This window comes from Lampris incognitus, chromosome 16 (assembly GCF_029633865.1).
Source record: "Lampris incognitus isolate fLamInc1 chromosome 16, fLamInc1.hap2, whole genome shotgun sequence".
Lineage (NCBI taxonomy): Eukaryota > Metazoa > Chordata > Actinopteri > Lampriformes > Lampridae > Lampris > Lampris incognitus.
This window is the reverse complement of record NC_079226.1, coordinates 25,843,860-25,866,635: the sequence shown is the minus strand read 5'-3', so window position 1 is coordinate 25,866,635 and position 22,776 is coordinate 25,843,860.

Here is a 22,776-nt window from a genome sequence, read left to right as displayed (position 1 = left end):
ACTGTGTCCCTGGCTGTGTTTTAGTTCCCCTTTCGCTTCAATTTAGCGCAACCCCCCCTTCTTTTTTTTTTTTTAAATTGTCGTTGATCTGAACCCGAACCCTCCTTCCAATTCATGCCTCTACGGTTTTTTGATTGGCTTCTCCGTGCCGTGTAGAACGCCTCGTGCTCAGATCCGTCCAATAGCGGTGGGTGTAGTCATGGCGTCAAAGGCCCGCGTGTTGCCTTTTTACTCTGCTGTTCAGCGGCTCCCCGACACCGGGCCGATGAAAGGGGACGTTACGTGGCAAGTTCTCTTACAAGAGCACAATGCGTTGTCAACACTGCCCTAAAATATTGCGTCTGCGAGCAGCCCCAAGTGCCTTTTCTAAGAGATTGGACATTTTTATATTTTTGTATCGCCGTCATTCAAGTGCCAACTTTGTCTCCCTTTCTCTAATCCAGACATTTTTTTTTGTCGAGCAAAGAAAGAGTGAAGCCCACGCCTTTTCAGCACAATGTACATATCATGGGACGTTTCTATTCTTTAACTGGAAAAAGTTGGTCGAATAAAAATTTGGCCACGATAGCTTCCATCCATTAAAAGTTGGTTTTAATGGCCTCGAGTTTTGATAACTGAGAACTTTATTTTTCTTCTATGATTGGACCACAACACGGGTGAGCATACAGCCATCTTTGGCCAAGTTCTCAGTGTCTTTCCAAGTCTAATATACTGGGCATTTACCGTATTATGGCAACTACTTATTTTTTGCCTGTTATTGATGGGGTTTTTTTTTTTGAGAAACATTCCTCAGATGATCTCAGCAACAGCAGGTAAACCAGTCGGTATTGGTCTCAGTGACGTAACGCTCAGGGGGTTAAAGGGCAAATGCCTCTGGAATACAGAATGAGAATTTTTTTTATTTTTACCCCCACTGGATTTTAGTTTTTTTTCCCTGTCTGTGGCAAAGGTAAATTCGAAGTCTAATAAAAAAGATGAAATAAAAACCTTTTCCTGAAGATATATAAACTGCAAGTTTTTCATCTGTATAGTGATGCACTACAATCTGTGAGGTTTCTGTTGCTTTGTGGAGTTGTAAGTTTTTATGTGAAATAGTTTTGTTGTTTGTGTTACCTTGTTTTTTTTTAGAAGGGATAGGGTGTAAAACATGTAATGGCAGTTTCGTTGCTCACACCAAAAGAAAAAAAACACTAAGGAAAGAAAATGTCATGTGTGCAATAAAGACTCATATTTACAAGCTTCTTTACATTTTCTTATTGTTCTACTTGAACTGATCATTTTGCCTCTGGCTCACACTTCTTTATTCATGACAGTGTCTCTCTGGATTTTCTGTGACTCCAGGCATTTAAAGGTAGGTGCTCACGGTTGACGGAGAAATAAAATGTGAAAGTTCAAGCATCTCGGGAGGGGCTGCATAAGCTCTGAGTGAGATCACGCCGTCCACTGGACTTAAGGGTATAATTGGGGGAAAAAGCTGAAAACTCTGACCTTCTGAAAGGGTCAAAGCTGAATTCTCTATAGAGATGGTATTTAGCGGTCAAATCTTATCCTGGATGAGGTCAGTTTGATGTTTAAAACTGACCCCAAGCGTATGCTGAAGAACAACCGGCACGAGGCCTTCATAATGTTAAGTGACAGGGATGAGAAAATGTCACCATGTCCCTGCAAACTCCTCCAGCTTGTGGGTCCACGAGTCGAACACCCACGTATAAGGTCTGACATGAAATATAATGGTCTGGGGGCTTTTCAGTAAAGTGACACGTTGAGCTTGCAAAATTGTCCACAAGAAGCTGAAATTCAGCTTGCATTTCAAAGTACTTTCCCCAGACAAAAGCTGATCAGATCCTCATGGAATGTAGGTTTACATGCTGTAATTGCTACACATGAAAGAAAAAAAATCAGTAACTTAACACACTGCATGAGCGCAAAGGTAGATAAATGAATTCATGGAGGGAAAAAAAAACCCTGGATCAAATAAAGTTGACTTCCACCTTAAAGGTTCATGATTATGACCCATCAAAAGGTGAAGACAGCCAGCTGTCATGTATACAGCATAGTGCGATGGAGGAGTAAAGAAATTTCCATATCTATGGTGCTACATTCACATTGAACATCTCTGGCATAACCTCATTCACATTCAATTTTTTTTTTTTAATGAATTAATCCCAAACATAGGGGCAGAAACCATAGCGAAGATAACGAATGTTGAATTCAAAGCAGACGTTTTATGTGGTCAGGCATGAGCCAGCGACTCTACCGGAGGAAAATTCAAAGCCGGGCAGAAAAATTTGGTTGTCTGCCCTCATCACGTTGGAGGACAGAGTCTCTGAATAGGGCGGTGGGGAGTAACGGTTCACTGGGGCCTTCTGGATGTGACTTAAATGTCATGCACAAAGCAAAGAGTGAAAAGAGAGATGGCAAGGGGGGTTGGTGGTGGGATGGGGGAGTTAGTGGCTTTGGCCCCCGGGAAGATGCATCAAAGGAGCATTTGTCGCAAGGACCAGCTGGGAGTCTAATCAGGGAAAAAGAGCTGGAGCTGTGTGTGTGTGTGTGTGTGTGCACATACAGAAATGGAGCTGAGCAGGGGGTTGAGTGGAAGGGTTGCATCAGTGGTGACAGATGAACCAGCTTCCTGTGGAATGAATATAGGGCATTCATCAGAGTGCAGCTGTTTCTCTCTCTCTCTTGCTCTTACTCTCACTGTCTCACACCGTCTGTGTGCGTGTGGTTATGTAGGCAAGGGAGTTGTTTTAGAGCACACAGTTGTTGCACATTTCAAGCACAGACTGATGAATGAAACTCTATAGTTGTCCAGGCACCTGTGCTGACTGACACAACTACGCAGCTGGACTATGCGGATGCATACAAAAGAGGATTTTTTTTCTCCTTCTCATGAGTGGGGGGAGGGGTGGGGTTAATTGTACCAAATACACTCGTAAGAGCCATTCCCCTATGTCCCCACCAAACATAATATAGTCTAATTTTCACAAAGGCAGCAGCTCTGAGCCTTCTACGGCATATATATAAATGTCTACATTGAATAGCTAGAATTAATTGGCCAGCAGGTGCAGACATGGATATAAGCGTCTATTTTGTAATTATACATAAATCATGGCAATAGACAAATACCATTAACCTTGTATGCAACCTACCCCCCCCCCACCCCCCTGGATGGTTAGCGATCACGTTTTGGAATTTTTGAATGTAGGCACCTCCCCCTTCCCCATTGGACATTGTGCACATGATGTGCATGACGAGGCAGTTAATATGTTATGTTCTTTCCCGTGTAGCTTTATTGACAGCTGATGATTGCTTATGGCATGAAACAGGCTTGTACTGTCTCATAAAGAATTTACTTGAATCACTGGATTATTTTGCTCCTTATTTTGTTGAGCACTTTCCCTATCGTTCAGTGTTTCTTTTAACAAAGTTATATATCTAAAAATCACCATTGAAGCAAACAAAAAACAAATTGACTTTCTGGACATCTCAATGGACCTTAGCAACAGCACATACAAGCCGTACATTAAGCCCATCAACATGCTGCAGTATGTTCACAGAAAGAGCAACCACCCACCCTCCATTTTGAAGAACATCCCAGAAAGCATTAATAGAAGACTCAAAATTGTCATCTAGTGAGTCCATCTTCAATGAAGCTACACTCCCAAACCAAGATGCATTACAAAAGAGCAGCTACAATTTTAAGCTCAAATACAACCCACCATTAAATACTGACTGCCAGCAAATCAACAAACGTAGCAAAAGACGAAACATCACCTGGTACAACCCACCCTCTACAGTGATACCGTGCCCACAAACATCGGTAAACAGTTTTTTGAACTTTTGGATAAGTGCTTTACCCCGGACCATCAACTGTGGAAGATATTCAAGAGGAACACCATCAAAATGAGTTACAGCTGCATGCCTAACATTCAACAAATAATATCGTCCCACAACACAAGAATCATCAACAAATCCATGACACCTTCATCACAACCGGACTACCCCAACTGCCGTGTGAACGACTCATGCCCCTTGGAGGGGAAATGCCAGACAAAGGGAGTTATCTACCAAGCTACGGTGACGAGAGATGACAACACCAAAATAGAGACATGTGTCAGTCTAACAGAGGGAACATTCAAAAAGAGGTTTAATGCACGTGTAGCTTTAGAAACTACCGTTTAAAGAATGTAACATCTTTACGCAGTTATATTTGGTCACTGGTGGACAGAAACATTAATTATTCAACCACCTGGAAAATCCTCTCAAAGAACAAAGCATATTCAACCAGTACTAAAATGTGCAATCTATGTATAACTGAAAAATATTTCATCATTTGCAAACCAGGAATGTCCACACTGAATAACAGAAATTAATTGGCCAGCAGTTGCAGACAAAGATATAAGCACCTATTTTGTAATTATAAATAAATCATGCCAATAGACAAATACCCCTCCACCCCAAATTGGACCGTTAGTGATCACGTTTTTGAATCGCACCTCTGTTAGCGATCACGTGTTTTGGAAAATGTTGTATGTTACACATCTCCCTTCTCCAATGGACAATGTGCAAATGATGTGCATGACCAGGCAGTAGATGGTATGTCCTTCCTCGAGTGGTTTCATCAACAGCTGATGATTGCTTATAGCGTGAAACAGACTTGTACTGTCTCATAGAGAATTTACTTGACTAACTGGATTATTTTGCTCCTTATTTGTTGAGCACTATCCCTACTGTTGAGTGCTTCTTTTAACAAAGTTACATATATACATAAACGTAGCACAAAAAGTAAGGAAATTTGAGTTTGTTAGATTATTTCTTTGTTGTAACAATGCTTCTTGGCAATAAATCTTATATCAGGCACCTGATTGTCAGCACCTGGGGTACCAGAAGCTCAAAACAAGAGTCAATAGCAACAGCAAAATAAGCTGTTTGGCACTGGCAGAGAAGATTTGGCAAATTTTTCATGGGCGCAACCCACATACTCAGCTCTGCTGCTCATCCCACGAATGCATGTTCCTTACAAATGTGGCCTCATTTAAAAGGGAAATAAAAAGGCTTTCCAACGGTATAAGATTTATTGCCAAGAAGCATTGTTACAAGAAAGAAATAATCTATCAAACACAAATTTCCTTACTTTTTGTGCTACGTATATATATAAATCCCCTCTGTGGATCAATACAATTTTGCATTGTATGACATGACTTCACATTTTACTTCATCTCCAGGTCTAATGAGTTTCTTGATTTGTTAGTGTGTTCCTCCAACTGCAGGGTTGATTACATCCCGACTAACTGTTTGAAAAAACAAACAAACTCCTGAACAAATCACCAAACCGCACCATATTGGATAAAATCTTGAACAATATCAGCCTCGCTCGTCTTCACTGTTGAGAAGGTCTTGTTAAGAGTCTCTACTATCTCTATGCTGACTGATGCAGACAGATGCACGTGCAACGCCGATTTGCTCTGTCCGCAAGTGCTGATGGAGAACTTCTAACAAGCGTGTGTGGGTGTGTGTCTGTTTTTCTGTTTGCCTATCTGTGTTAATGGCCTGTTTGTCAGATCTGTCTACCTCTTTCTATCTCATTGTCTGTCTGTACCTCACTGTGGTTGTCCATAAATCAAAATTAATTTGGATATAGCCGAGTATTCCAGGGACGCTCTGTAAACACAATATTTAACATTCACAGCCAAGTGAGGTGGATTTACATCAACGGCCAGAAAATATCTCGCTCCAGCCCTCACAAAAAAAGATCCTTGTCTAGATGGAAGAACTTTTTTATGACCGTAAACTGAGGAACGAGTCTATGTATGTACATATAGTATGTTTACATGTGCACCTGTGTGTGTTGGTGTGTATTCTGTGCAGCAAGTGCAGGTGTGTTTATGCCAGACTGTCATTTCAGAATGGTGCAACTGTGTGCACATGTGAGTGAGTGTTTGTGTCTGTTAGCACCTTGGGAAAATGAAAATGCTGACCCAATTTAATACACCTGTGCCTCGCCTTACTCTGGCCCAGCACTCAATCACACACATATACATACACATACACACACACACACACACACACACACACAAACACACACAACCTGACTTCAGGCAGAGTAAAGCTCTCACCACATAATCTTGAAGTCCAGGCTTTGCTACACAGATAAATTCAGCCAATACAAATATGTTTTAAGCCGTAACAAATTCAGAAAATAATAAAACCATAACCTAAAGATGTATCCCCCCCCCCCGGGAAGTTCTCCCAAGGTAGTGAAATAGCTTCACATTGCACTTTTTTGCCATTCAACCTAACAACTAGCTTTCAAAGTGGAGTTCCATAACGACATTTTTTTTTTACAAATGCAAGCCGATTAATTCCTCTCAATTTATCAATAGATGTCAGAGATATCTTAAAATCCCACAAAGTGCATCCCTACCGCCAAGGTTCTCCAGATACAAATGCATAAATGCAGTCTGATACCATTTGTTGAGGGAATTATTTATTTTCAGATATATGCCTTTTACATTTTGCACTGTTGGGACAGATTTATCTCAATTAGATGAGCAGAGGAGAGGGCCTGCCTCCCTCAGGCAGCTCCCCCACTAGGCTGCACAGGCCCCAAAAAAAACTATGTCATGGGTGGCCTGAGTCTGAGAACTGAGGCAGTAATGAACTTCCTCACAATTACCACACAAATGCACGGTTTTACACACACACACACACACACACACACACACACACACACACACACACACACACACACACACACACACAAATACATAATCCCATCCACACCCTTGGGATTTGAATAGATGCTACACAAGCATAGTGCTATCTTTTTTTGAGAGCACACGTGTGTGTGTGTGTGTGTGTGTGTGTGTGTGAGCGTGCCTGCGTGCGAGTGAGAGAGAGAGAGAGAGAGAGAGAGAGAGAGAGAGAGAGAGAGAGAGAGAGAGAGAGAGAGAGAGAGAGGTAAGACAAATGAAGGCATTGTGCCAGGATGTGTGCCTCCAGTATGTGTCTGTAATTAATCTGGGCACGCGGCGGGTGTAAACATGAGGAAGGACGCGGTATTGTCTCCGATTAATCTCATATGTCAGATGTGTATCCACACTAAATTTTAACACCGGGGCCTGGCGGGGGACCCAAACATAAGATGGCTGTACAGTCAGCAAACGCAAGTATAGCAAGACACTCGCTGATTTACAGTACGCATATTTTCATGCGGGGATGAGGTGCATAATATTTGTATTCATCTGTGTGGTCGCCTATTCCACTTTGTCATTGTAACCCACCCTCACACCCCTCACATACTGTAAACTTGTCTTTACTCAAGCTTGGTTTTTCTTTCCCGGGTCCATCTAGTCCAAGCCTTGTTTCAAAGCCCACCTAACTAGGCCTTACCTCGAGTCATGTCTTCTCCTCTGGCCTCAGCTGCTTTCCCTTCCTATCCTCTGCTTTTCCCCATCAGCCTTTTCTCCACTGATACCGTCCTCCGTCCCTCCTCATTCGGCACTTTCCTGAAGCTCCAATTGTTCCTCACAGTTCTCTCATCCAAGACAGCTGGGGCTGGATTCACAAAACCTTCCTAAGAAAACAGAAAAATTTTTCTCAAGTATCATCCATTTTCTTGCCCTCATAACTTTAATGTTAAGAAAAAAGTCATGAAAAGAGGATATTCTCCAAAAAAAAAGAAGTTATTTTGTATTCCTGAGGAAAAACATGAATGGGACTCTTAAAAGTTCTCAAATTTACTTTTCTTTTCTTGACTTTAAGACAACCCGTCACCTGTCTAATTATAGTTGTTACAGTGAAAAAGTAAGCCTCTAATTTCCCTCCAAAGCTAGAGAAACCAATATCTAAAGCTCACTCTGTACTTAAAGTTAACCACTTAAGCAAACCATACATTTTAGTTGTTTCCCCAACTGCTCTTTACAATTTACAATTTCATTTAGCAGACACTTTTATCCAAGGCGACATACATCTGAGAGTTAATACAACACAAGCATGGATCTAGTCAGGAGACAACAACGCAAGTGCCAAAAAACTAGGTTCAAGTCCGATAGGACATACGTGTCAACAGGCAGTGCACAAAGGCAGTGGGATTTATTTTTTTTAATTTATATTAAAACCATCAGGTGTGACGGTATTCAAGAAAGAGCTGGGTCTTTAGCTTCTTTTTAAAGACGGAGAGGGCCTCAGCGGATCGAGTGGAGTTTGGTAACTTGTTCCACCACCGGGGAACTACAGAAATGAAGAGTCTGGCTAGTGACTTAGGGCCCCGTTGTGGCAGAAGTGCCAGGCGTCTTTCATTGACAGAGCGTAGTGAGCGGGACTGAGTGTAGACCTGAATGACGGAGTTCAGGTAGGCGGGGGCTGTTTTAGTTGCTTTTTTGTAAGCGAGCATCAAGGTTTTGAATTTGATGGGGGGCAGCAATTGGGAGCCAGTGGAGGGATATGAACAGCAGAGGGACATGTGCTGTTTTGGGTGGGTTGAAGACCAGCCATGCCACTGTGTTCTGGATCATTTGCAGAGGTTTGAAAGTGCATGCAGGGAGACCTGCCAGTAAGGAGTTGCAGTAGTCAATGTGTGATATAACAAGAGCCTGTACCAGGAGTTGTGCTGCATGCTCGGACAGGTAGGGTCTAATTTCCCTGATGTCTTACAGGGCAAATCGGCACGACCAAGCAATTGAGGCCACGTGACCCTCAAAGGTTAGTTGGTCATCAATCATGACAATCTTTAGACTAATGTACATTTTACTCTAATACCAGACAGGCAGCATTAATATTAAACATGTTTATTTTAATTGATAGACATTTAAAATTTGGTCTCTTCATTCTAATCAATAGCAGCAAGCCTTTACATAATGTTTCTACTTATTTTGAAAAGTCAGAAAATAAAAAAGTTCAGAGATGAAAAAAAGGAAATGCACTTGAAAGCCTTTTTAAGAGCTTCCCAAAATTTCTTCATAGGTCATTACTTAAGATCTGTCTTAACACTTTCGTGAATCCGACTTAATGATCTCTAACTGAAGCTGACAGCTACCTGGATTCATGTAGCATCATCACACAGCACCCAGTGCATGAGAATCAGGCACCATCAAACACAAAAAACTATGAAATTATTCTATTAATGACCAGAATGGCACAACTGGGACCTTTGCGCTCATCAATATGGTCGTAATTGGCACAGGAGGAAGACATGACTGTGAAGCAATTAGTGCAATTAGTGAGTTCAGAGCGTCTCCTTCTTGCTATTTAGCGATGGGGGGTACAAAGCGTTGTCAGAGCACGCATGAGCTAAGTGTAATTCATTATGGTGTCTGGGTAATAGCTAATGATTCCACAATGTAACCAATAATACAATACATTACATTAGAATTTAGACTTTACTGTCCCCAAGGGGCAATTCCTTTCCACAGCACACATCAGACAATACATACAACAGCACACAGTAACAACATACAATGACAGACAACAGTACACACTCAGGCCTGGTCAGTGAGGCCTATTGATTAAGGCGGCTCTGGCTGCAGGGATCAGGCTTTTCCCAAAGCAAGTCCTTCTGCACCTCAGTGCTCTGTACCTGCACCTGGAGGGCAGCAGGGTAAGGTGGTGATTGAGTGGGTGTGTGATGTCCTGTTCTATTGAGGCTACAATACATGCAATGGCCTTATTGTTTAGCCGTGCAAGGTTGGGTGTGGGGAGACCAATTATCCTGGCAGCAGTGTTGGTTATGCGTGTGGCCCGGTTAGTAATGGGTAACATTTTAAAGAAGCAGGTGGAACAGTAGAGTAGGATGGACTGAATAATGCTCTGGTACAACAATAGGAGGAGATGGGGGCAACACAGAGCCCTGAAAATCTGCGGATGACTGATTTTTGGTGGCTCCTTTTTTGGGTGTCATTGGTGTGCTGGTCAAAGCTGAGCCTATTGTCCAGTGTCACTCTGAGGTGTTTGAAATTTTCAACCATTTCAACTGTTTAGTTATTGATGAGGATGGGGTGCTGAGGTGATGGGGGACCAACTTATTTTTTCCTTATTCTTGTTGACATTGAGGTGAAGATGGCTATTCTCAAACCACTGGATGAAGTGTGCAACCATGTTGATAGTCCAGGGCAGAGTGGTTGTCTGTGAGTAGAGCAAGAATGGCTACGTTGTCTGAGTATTGGAGGTAAAAGGTGATGGGCGACGGACTGTTGCAATCATTGGTGAAAAATGTGTACAGAAATGGGCTCAACACACAACCCTGTGGTGCCTTGTTAATATTGGTGAGTGCAGGTGATGTGGTTGTGCCCACCTGCACAGCTTGCAGTCTTTCACTGAGGAAATTGTGCATGAGATGGATTAGACGGGGGGGTTGTTTAGATGGTGTGGCTTCTGGATCATCAGATACCTTTAGATGGTATTAAAAGCAAAGCTGAAGTTCACAAAGAGGATCCTGACAAAGGTGCCAGAGAAATCCAGGTGCTGGAGGAAGAGGTGACAGTACTTGTGACATCTGGGAAAGACCGTTTGATTACAGCCAATATATGAAGAGGAGAAGGGAAGCCAGACAGACATATAAACTGCAATGTTGTTGTGCAGTGTTGGAGACTTGCTGTTACCTTTGGAAGGAGGGGAGAATGAGAGACGATGCGCCCATACAGAGATGAACGAGATGGGCTGAAGAAGGCAAATGAATGAGTAATTTACGTATATGACAGATACTTGTGAAACAAATAAATATATGACAAATATATATATTAAAAAAAAACCCACACAGGCAAGAAATAGACAATGTGCCAAAGGCCAGAACAAAAACAGGCATGGGTATGAGAGACACAGAGAAAGAGAAAGCAAGAGAGACAGAGACAGTCTTTCAACAATACTTTAATATAAATCACACGAAAATTACAACACAAACACCAACATGGTCAGTAACATCAGATTCACAGAATCTAAATCATCTCAGGACACTCCCCAAGATCAGCTCATCATCCACAATACAGCAAAGCACATTTTTATAACACCACACATTGTGAAAACTTTCCAGATCGTCCATCAATTTGAAGCAGCAAAAATCTACTTTCAAACGAGCTCTTAACATTTTTATAAACACAAAAACAGCATCATCATCCCCAGTGTCCTCCATTCTGTTTCTTCTGCTCAGGTACACGACCATCTTTGCACTCCCCAGAACGAAATTAAGAAGCTGGCATTTGGCCTTGTTTTTCTGTGAGTACCTGTAGCCCAGAATGAACATGGGTTTGGAAAAGACCTCCCCAAACAACCCAAAAACATTTTCCAGCAACGTAAACAGTGGCAGCAGTCGACAACATTCCATGAAGCAATGAAAGACAGTTTCACGATTAGAGCAAAATGGGCAATCATGACTAACACCAGAATTAATAACAGAGACAAAAGCATTAACAGCCACGATACCATGTAAAACCCTCCACTGCAGGTCTGTGGCTCTTTTGACCAATGGTGGTTTGTACAGCACTCTCCACTCAGGACCAACACTGTCACTCAGACCTAAGTGAGCCCTCCATGGGGTGTCAAGTTTACCATTTAATTTGTCCCTGTGCAGAACTTTTACAAACATTTTGTACACTGAACCTTCCATTTGGACCCTGAAAAGAAAACACAGAGGGATTCTTACTTTTTAAAAGAGGTCCTGTACAGTCCTTAAAATCTGGGGAAATGTTAATTGAAGGAAAAACATTCTTCTCATCAGGTCTAACAGAGCCATTGTAATGCTGGACCAACAGTGTCCGCTCACCACTTGTGAGAGCTTCTCTCCATTTGGTAAGCAGCAGAGTGATGACATGAGTTGATCTCAGCTCTAAGCGGGAGGCAAGAGGATCTGGATTGTCCATGTCTGGGCCTGAAAGCTGAACTCTATGTCCCAGAGTCACCACGTTCGACACACAGAACCGCCTCAGCAGAGTTGGCCCCACTTGACAGACTGTACTGAATTGGAAGCCATGTATGATTGGCTCCTGGAACAGCCAAAACAGAGAGCTGTGTTGTCTCAGTCTCTCTTTGTTTAACAAATTCCACACCTTGAACAGCCCACAGTAGAAGTCAGGTAGGTCCTTGATGTTAAGCGGTTTCAGGTCCATCAAAACCAGAGATCTGTCCAGTCCCAGGCCACCTAGCTGACTCAGAATGGTGCAAGCCAGCGACCTCCACACTAACTCAGCAGGACCGTACAGAAACCTTTGCAGGAACTGGAAACTGAAGGTAGCCCCCCTGCTGCTCAGGTGGATCAGGTGCCCTCCTTCAACCCTTGGCAGGTACAGCATACACTGAGGCACCCAGTGCAGTTTGTCCCAGAAGATGTCGACAAGAAGTTACTGGATCTTAGGCAGCAGGCCTGGTGGGGGGTCAACAACTGACAGGCGATGCCATAACATTGATGATATCAAGTTGTTGCTGATCAGGACTCAGCCTTTGTAGGACATCTCGGTTATGATCCACTTCCACTTTGCCAACCGACCTTTGACCTTTTCAAGAACATTTTCCCAGTTTTAAGAACAATGGACTGATCACCCAGGAACATTCCGTGATATGTCAGCCCCCCTACCTTCCAAGTCAACTCCCCTGGCAAAAGGAGCTTTTTCTCCAGTACACCCCCAACACTGACAGCCTCGTTTTTGATCCAGTTCACCTTGGCCGAAGACATTAAGCCAAACTGGACGATGTCCCTCTCCAATATGTCAATCTCCTGCTGACTGTTCACCAGAATTACTAGATCATCCGCATAGGCTGACAGTTTTAAGGGTGTACTGCAATCTGGGATAGTTATGCCCCGAAGGTCAGATCTGAGTTTGTGTAACAATGGCTCAAATGCTAGGGAGTATAACGTGCCCGAGAGGGTGCAGCCTTGTTTAATCCCCCTTTGCATTTGAAAAGAAGCACTCAAACCACCATTAATTTTCAGCACGCTCTGAATGTCACAATACAGAACCTTAAGTTTGCTAATAAAGCCAGGACCAAAACCAAAGGCCCTCAATGTGAGCCACAGATATTCATGCTCAACACGATCAAAGGCTTTTTCTTGATCAATTGAAATGATGCCGGCGTTGAGGCCAAACAGCCTACAGATCTCTAAAAAGTCTCGAATCAGAATGATGTTAACTGAAATCAACCTGCCAGGTACACAGTAGGTCTGGTCACAATGAATGACCTGTCCCATCACTTTGCTCAGTCTGGTTGCCAGCACCTTTGAGAGGAGCTTATAATCAGTGCAAAGCAGTGACACAGGCCTCCAGTTTTTAATGGACTGGGTCACCTTTCTTGGGCATTAAGGTGAGAACCGCCCGCCTGCAGCTCAATGGCAGACGCTCTCTGGCGAGACAGTCATTTAGCACCACCAGCAGATCCCCCCCCAATCACCGACCAGAAAGATTTGTAAAAGTCAACAGGTAGACCATCAATTCCAGGAGCTTTCCCACCTTGCATACTCTGCAGAGCAGCATAGAGTTCATCAGAGGAAAGAGATGCTTCCAACTCTACATTGCTCTGCCGGTCCACCTGAGGGAGATCGGTATAAAAACCCTGAGCCACTGCCTGCTCTTCTCTATGCTCACAGCTAAATAGGTTACTGTAGAAGCTGACAGCACACTTATGAATCGCACTATGGTCAGTCAGCACATGCCCAGTGTCATATCTTAAGCTGTGAATGAACCGCTTCTGTCCATTCTTATGCTCCAGGCCAAAGAAAAAGTGTGATGGGATATCCATCTGGGCTACATGTTGAAAGCGGGACCTGACCAAAGTGCCCTGAGCTAAAACACCCAGCAGGTTGTTCAAACGAGACTTTTTTTCTGCGAGAGCCTCAGTATGATGTTGGTCCCCTGTGGCCTCAGCCAAGCCCTGGAGTTCCTCTACTTCAGACTCCAGAGCTTTCACTGAAGTCATTAAGGTTCGTGTGACATTCCGAGTGTACTGTTGACACAGTTGTCTTGTTTGGACTTTTCCAATATCCCACCACTGTTGTACAGACACAAATTCTGATATTGTACTTTGGTGGTTTTGCCAAAAACAGACAAAAGTGTCCTTGAAGTTTCTATCCTCCAGTAAGGCTGTGTTAAAATGCCAGTAGGCACTATTGGATTTTACGCATTTTATAAAGACAGAAACCATTACTAGTGAGTGGTCAGCAAACCGACAGGGCTGATGATGCAACTTTTGAACACATTAAACTGATGTTTTAAACAATAGAAACGATCAAGCCTGGCCATAGACACCAAGTTATCCTTAACATGTGTCCAGGTGTATTGTCTCTGTTTGTCATGAAACACTCTCCACACATCACACAGCTCATGAGCCTCAATAAGACGAACCACACGACTGCGAGAGGCAGCATGAGGCTCTGCATGGTTCCTGTCCAACCTGCTGCCCTCAGTGCAATTGAAATCTCCACCAATGAATAACTAGTCCTCACTGGTACAATTCTCAATAACCTAATCTAAAACATCCAGGAAGACTAACCTTTCCACTCCCACAATTGTAGCATAAATATTAATAAACACAATTTTTACCTGTTCATACACTGCTGTTCATTTTAACAGGCGGCCTTTAATAACTTCATCAGACTCGACAGACTGAGGAATAAAATTCCTGGAAAAAAGAATACCAACTCCACCACTGTTACTGGTTTTGTGACTTCAAAAGGTCTCACCAGTCCATTCTCTCCGCCAGTCAGCCTCATTATCAGTGGTCCTGTGTGTCTCTTGTACAAAAAGCCCATCTAACTTTTTAAGTTGACACAGCTTGAAAAGAGAGGCCCTTTTCCCTCCATTCCTTGCCCCATTTAAGTTTAAGCTCCCCATTTTTATGTCCTCCATAATACAGAAAAGAAGTTGAAAAACAGAAACAAGTGGACAGAGAAAGAATAAACTGAAAAACTTATTCATCATTCTTTAACTGCTTCCTGACCTTTTGAACTATTTTTTTCAAACGAAAGTTTCCTGTTCAGTGAAGGCTTTCTCCCCCAGACCACCAGGACTTCTCAGAAAAGTATTCACTGAATCAAGGAAGAGTTGCAAATCAGGAAACACTTTGTCAACTTTTACATTTCTGGTCCCCTTAGTGTCCTGCAAGAACTTCTTAATACTCACTACAGAGTATCCAGTCTGTTGTTGAGTTCCCCTCTGCAAGGCAGCCAGAGACTCCACATCACTGGCTTCATCACCTTCACTCTCATCCGACTGCAGACACCTGCTCCGATGAGAAACCTTTGTCACTATACTAGAAAGCTGAGACACCTCATCAGGTTTGCTCTTCTTATCCTTGACATTGGAAGAGTCTTTCTTTACCAACATCACACATTCCTCCTCCAGAGAACATTCTGCTTCATTAGTTTCAGACTGTGTGTCCACTGTATCACAGTTTATAATATCTGTGGGACACTTTTCAACAACCTCTACAACAGTATTGTCCTGTGTAGGGCCCGGATCAGCAGTACCCAAACCCACAACCCCTGAACTTGCCGAACCCAGATCGTCAGCAACTGAGCCAGCAGCCCCTGCTTTAGCAGAACCTGAATCAGCAACACCCGAACCAGCAGTCTCTGGGTTAGCCGAACCAGGAACAGCAGCACCTGAACCGGCAGCCCCTGCTTTAGCAGAACCTGGATCAGCAGCACCTGAACCAGCAGCCAGAAACTCAGCGTGCCTCCAGTTTTCTTCCTGCCGCGTTTCTCCCTGCTTTGAGCTCGGCACCACAGTCCCAGTTTGCTCGGGGCCCTGTGCTGCTGTCTCACCCTCATTTGGCTCAGCAGTTGATTTCTCTGGACAGGAACATATGAGATGACCCTCCATTCCGCAGCCAAAACATTTCATTGCCTCTGATGATACATACACATCGTAGTCAAAGCCATCAACTCTGAACTTCAAAATTAGATTTAACTCCATTTTGTTCCTCAGAACCATAAAGACCTGCCTTCTGAAGGTAACAACATGTTTTAAAAGTGGAGATTCGCAGCTCGGATTGATCAGTTTTATAGGTGACATTAATTTTCCGTGTCTCGCCAGTTCTCTCCACAACATGTCATTGCTAATGAATGGAGGGACTTTAGACAAAAAACCTTTTTGGCCGGTCTGACCAGCGGCACCACCTGAACAAAGGTGTCCTGGATTACCATGCCTTGCTCCACAACTATGCTGACCTTGTCAATACTATCGAGAAACACGACTCCACTATTCATCCTAGATGCGGACTTTACACTGTCATAGCCAACAATTTTTCCAATTGCTAAACCACAATCTTCTACCGAGCACTTGGAGTTCGGACAAAGTTTAACTCCATGTTGGCGTGTGAGCTCCTCCAGCCCCACGCCTCAGACTCCACGAGTCTGCATGACTCACAGCCGGGCCAGCCGAACCAACTTCGCTATCAAAATACACCACCATGACAGTAAATCTGTCAAACTACAAATCCCCCAGAAAACACGAAACAACGAAAAATAGAAACATTAGAAAAGATAGAAAATGCCGAAACGCGCACTCACTCACACTTCTGCTCTGCTCCGAGAGAGAGAGAGAGCGGGAGAGAGATTTAAAAAGAGAATCACTTTTATTAGCAAGTTCATGGGAGTACAGAGTACAGAGTTTGTCTCTGATATATCACATTAAACGTGCCAAATCCAAATTTCAAAGCAGTATATAAAAGTAGATAAGTGGACTGTGCACTTGTATTCACAGCAACATTGTACAATATTTACTGAAACAAAGACAAACAAAATGAAACAGGTAGGAGGAACAGGCCATGGCAGCCGTCCAAGGCGCCATCTTAAAAAAGAGAGGAGATTGGCTGTTGGAGGAAAGTCAGGGTTATGAGCACTGAGGGCTGAGGCCACAGAGGGCCTTGTACATGTCTGCTCCTATCACAGTCAGCATCTCTCTTTTTCTCCCTTATATTCTCCCATGTCTGCCTGTCTGGTTCTCTTTAAACCTTATTCAGTGGATGTACTGTAGAGCTCTCCCTCCTCCCTGTTCCCCATTCCTGCACTCCATTCACTTGTCTGGCCCCTGCACCCACATGTTGCAGCAGCTCTACCTCTGTTTGGAGGGGGAAACGGAAAGAATAAACAAATTAAATAGGGTGCCTTCGCTCTGTTTTATTTTTTTTTCAACCACACTTTGTGGTGAAAGAGCAGTAGACACTTGATTTTGATGGATGTGTCAACCATTCTATTGAGGCAGTGATGGCATATGTTGTTTGGTGTTCACTATAAAATAAGGCGTTGGTGATATGAACAAAAAATACATGCCTGCGTGCTACACATTCCACTTAAATCTATTTTCATGCATTTTGCCCAACCCTGGTGAAAACAGACTGAGCATGCAATCTTCAGCAATAAACTCAGAGGAGCCAGTCAAGTCCGCCTCATCCTCATGACTGGTAAGTTCTCAAATGTAAAAACAAAAAATCTTTACATCATCCTCCTATAAAGCTGTTTTATCACAACTTAAGCGCTCTGCAACTCTGCACGGCATTTTTTTTCTAAAACGTTGCTCTCCATCCGCCAAGCAGCATCTCTAGAAAAAGAGTCTTGCCTTTGTATTCTGCTGCAGACTTTTGATTTAAAAAAAAAAAAACTGTGGTGGTTTGATAAGTGGATTTGAATAGAAACAACCCCTTATTAATAAAAATCTTTCTGCCATATTTAGGCATTAATTTTAATACCGAGGGTGTGATATTTTAGCTGATGTGTCTTCACGCAAAGACCAGTCTGGCCCCCCTGACCTTGAGTGATTTTACTTAGATGCATTTGTGGCCTTGCAGCATTATAAAACATCTCGCACCAATCTCAACAACAACTCATAGGACATACACACACTGCACCACGTGTAACTGAGCGTCGCTTGTTATGGAAATCACTCGCCGTTGCAAAATGTATTACTTTGTTTAGCAAGTGAGGAGGCTAGCTGGTCATGCATTAGCTTGTAATTCTTTCTTGCCTGGATGTAGCCTGATCAATGTCAAACAAGAGTATTTTCGATTTGTATGTCATGTGAACTTCATTTAAAGCAATCCTAAAGATATTCATTAGTTACAGTTAGATGAGTTGTTAGATAAGAGCATATTTTGTTATTTGTTCTTTTTCATGGGGGGGGGGATTTTTCCTTTTTCTCCCCAATTGTACTTGGCCAATTATCCTATTTTCCAAACCGTCCCAGTCGCTGCTCCACCCCCTCTGCCAATCTGGGGAGGGCTGCAGACTACCACATGCCTCCTCCGATACATGTGGAGTCGCCAGCCGCTTCTTTCCACCTGACAGTGAGAAGTTTCACCTGGGTGACGTAGCGCATGGGAGGATCACGCTATTCCCCCCAGTCCCCCCCCCCCAAACAGGCGCCCAAACCAACCAGCAGAGGCGCTAGTGCAGCGACCAGGACACACACCCACATCCGGCTTCCCACCCGCAGACACGGCCAATTGTGTTGGTAGGGACGTCCAACCAAGCCGGAGGTAACACGTGGATTCCAACCGGCGATCCCCATGTTGGCAGGCAACAGGAATAGACCGCTACGCTACCCGGACGCCCCATATTTTGTTATTTACCATTGAGCAGCCAAGATTTCGGGCTACTAAAAAAATCTGGCAACACCTATGGAGGATAATGCATGACCATGATTCCCAGTTTCGATTTTTTGTAGATATTGTCTTTTATGTAAGTAAACATTGAAGACGTAATGATGACTTTTGAAACTTCCTTCTGTTCCACTTTCCCCACCACTTACTGAGCCAAGAATACAAATCAACCATTTGATGGAGAAGAGCAAAAACATCTCCTCCGACTGAGGCCTTTGGGGCAGTTATTGGTTCTACTTTTTGGGAGGCTTTACACTCCATTTTGGATATAAATGGCCGTCATTCAATGACACAACCAACATTACCACACGCCATTAATGCTCACAGTTACTCACGTTATGAGTCATGTTATGAATGTGTCGCTCCCTTGGGTCTACCTCCGAAGCTGTGATTTGACCATCTGCTATGTGGCTGCACCTGCCATATTGCCAGGAAGGAGACCAGAGACCAAATGCAGTCTGATTTAAGTAGTCAAGCTGCGAGACTCATCTTCAAGCAAAATCAAAAACAATTCACTTAACGATGTAATTCCACCTGATCGATAATGGTCTACCAACCAATCGTACCAGAGATCAGCAAGGGGTCTTGGAAGACTTTGGTTGCCTTTTGAAGACACGCCACAATAATGCAGAGATCAGCCTGTGGAACTGCAAGGCAGGGTAAGCCTCATTCACACTGTCTTTTATTCATCACTGGGAAATATGCAGCGCTCCAATTCTTTGTAAGCTCTCTTTGGAGTTTTGGTCTAAGGAGACAGCACATTGTGTAATGTTTATTTCCCTTGTGTTATTTGGCTACATTACAAGGTGCACAACAAGAAGCAAGGTGAAAGATAACACTGTCACTGGTCTCTAGTTTGTATTGTTGTTAGCTGAGTCATTATCCTCACCATCCTTCAACATATTCTTCACCAACTTCTACATATGAATAACAGAATAGTCAATGCTGCAGAATTAAATGATGCCTCAATTGGCGCAGGAATCAAGGGCGAAATCCTCACTCAGACTTTAGGAGGTACCACACTTATTTTGAGCCTTACAATTGCTCTTAATATTTGGAAATGATTTCCAAGTGTTTCTAAAGCTTCTTATTATATTCTAGTTATGTGATTATATTGTTTACATTTCACTTTATTGAATATCATTATGTCGCTGTAACTGATTTTTCCTGCGGTTACTACGTATCACATGACCGTTTTATCTCATCTCAATCCTTCATTCATGGTTCTGATTATGTGGCTTATAACATAGTGGCTAACAACCCACCTCTTCCGCTCATGGCTGGAAATCCCAGTGTTAACAGAGACAGGTGATAACAAGCTTCACGATACCGGTTCGCCAGGATCACCAATGTTAGTTTTAGTGAAGCAGGTAACCACTTAAGGACAACAGCTAGCAATATGAAGGTTGGTTGCTAGCCAAGTTCTACAAATTTTTTGTCTCACCCTGGACAAACTCTGAATTAAGATTAAGGTATACTTTATTAATCCTTGTGGGGAAATGTATCCTCTGCATTTAACCCATCCTAGCGCCGTAGCTTAGAGCAGTGGGCAGCAGCCGTGCAGCACCCGGGGACCACCTTCAGTTCTTTTTCCTACTGACTTGGTCAGGGGCACACACAGGAGTATTAACCCTAACATGCATGTCTTTGATGGTGGGAGGAAACCGGAGCACCCGAAGGAAACCCACACAGACACAGGGAGAACATTCAAACTCCACACAGAAAGGACCTGGGAAGGGCTGGGGTTCGAACCCAGGACCTTTTTGCTGTGAGGCAATAGTGCTAACCACTAGGCCACCGTGCTGCTAGGGATGCCCCCCGAAACCCGGTTCTAAACGGGAACCAGTTCTAAATTAGTAAAAACCGGAGCATTTTTAAGATCCGACGTTTTCGGTTCTGCTATCGGTAGTCGGTAGGTACTCGAGAAATCATGGAGTGAGATTTATATTGTGGCAATTGTGTTTTTCGAGGAATTTAAACGTCGCGAACATAATCTTGTTTGCCGTTTTCTCCATCTCTCTGTCTCTCTCTCTTACTGCGCGAGGGGCGGGGCTGTGCTGTGCTCCACACACTCGCTCACACACGCGCAGACAGCTCTGCTCAAGGGCTCATCATGGCGGAGAGAACTAAACGTTCAAAAGTTTGGGTATATTTTTCAAAAGTCGATGACAACAACGCTCGTTGCCACAAGTGCAACAAATCATTTGCCAGTAAGGGTGGCAATACAAGCAATCTGTCGAAACATCTTTTGTCGAAACATGGTATTAATCTGCAGAAATGCGGCGTTTTCCACTGCTTTGCTCGTAGTGTTCCATCCACGTCCACTGCAGGTAAGCCGTATGAGCCATAGATACGGAGTTAACTAGGCTAATAACGAATTATTACGAATAGGCCAATAAATAAAATATAATTGCTTAGCTAATTGTTTAGCTACAAATATATAAGCCATAGATACGGAGTTAGCTAGGCTAATAACAAATTATTACGAATAAGCCAATAAATAAAATATAATTGCTTAGCTAATTGTTTAGCTACAAATATATAAGCCATAGATACGGAGTTAGCTAGTCTAATAGCCGGGGACACTATAAGTCAGGACAGATCACGACTCCTGCCGGAGAAGGCAGATATGTTGATTTTTCTGCAGAAGAACTGTTAGGATAATGTTCTAGGTTCTTGTTTGTTTGAACTTCCGTTAGCCTTTTGCTGTAAAAATTTATTTTTAATATATACATCTTTTTTTCTTTATCTTTATCTACTTTTATTTTTTATCTTATTTGTTGTTGTTGAATGTTGATTATAAAGTCTATAATTCAGACGCATTTAAAACATTGCTGCTGCTGTTGCTGCTGAATAAATAATATTTGTTTATATTTATATAAAGTTATATAATAGAATAATAAAGCAATGTCGATTCTGTTCTTAATTAAGTGTCTTTTTTCTTGCATAATAATCAAAAAGAACCGATAAGAGTATCGATAAAGTACCGAACCGATAAGCAGTACCGATAAGAGTAGTAGTATCGATAAAATCCTAACGATACCCATCCCTACGTGCTGCCCAATAAATAATGAACTTCTGTACAACACGTGACATGCTGCCAACAGTATTGTCATGGGAGTGTTGTTTGAGTAATATAATGTCTTGGGGTTCACCTCGAACCCGCACCTTTAGACTCAATGCCGCCTCTATTCAACCGAGTGTAATTAAACACAGAAAAGTAACTGATATATTGCATTTTCATGAGCTTGAACCTGTATTGATGGATGACAATTTTTCCCTCTTTCGTACATTGGGGGGGGGGGCATGTCCCCCGGTCCCCTGTGGCAATGACGCGCTTGGCAGGAATGAACAGAGACTGTCTCTACCAGTATCAGGATGGCCCACATTATGGGTAGATAAAAAGTTGTGTTTGATAAAAAAAAAAAAAAACATACAAATACAGAGCTTTAAGTCAGATTTTTTTCAGTGAGAAGAACATGTAGATCGTGCATTAGCATTAACTGGGCTACAAAGGCAAAAAATAAAAAAGTGTCAAAGGTTATCCAAGGTTGAAAAAATGGACATATAGTGAAAGAAAAAATATAGAATGGTATAATAATAACTAAGTTAAATGCGTTATCCGAAACTGCTGGGTTACACATCTATAAACAGCTTGGAAATGATGTCTATCAATTTAAGACTGAATATATGTATACACAAAAACAAACACTGTCCACTAAGGCCCAGTGTAAGCCCATCTTGTACTTTATACAGTGTGCGCAGACGCACGCGTGCACGCACACCCACCCACCCACCCACCCACACACACACACACACACACACACACACACACACACGTGTGAGCAAAGTACAAATTTATTCATTACACATTAATAAATGTACAAATCACATTTATGCATAAACATGCACCCTTCACGCATGCAGCAGCATGCTGCACGCGTATTCGCTGTATTCGCTCAGTAGTTGGTGGAGTTAAGAATTAAATCCCTCATGGTTCAACCCTCTCTCTCTATCCGAGTCTTTATCTCTGTTGCTCTCACCCCCATCCCACCACCCATTTATGCTGGCCTGGGGCGACTTTTCATTAGTGTTGGGGTATTACTCCAAACCCATTAAAATAGGCCCCTCCTAATCTAAATCCAATAATTTGTGCACGTCTCTCCTCCCCTCGCTGGCATCATGCTGTCCTCT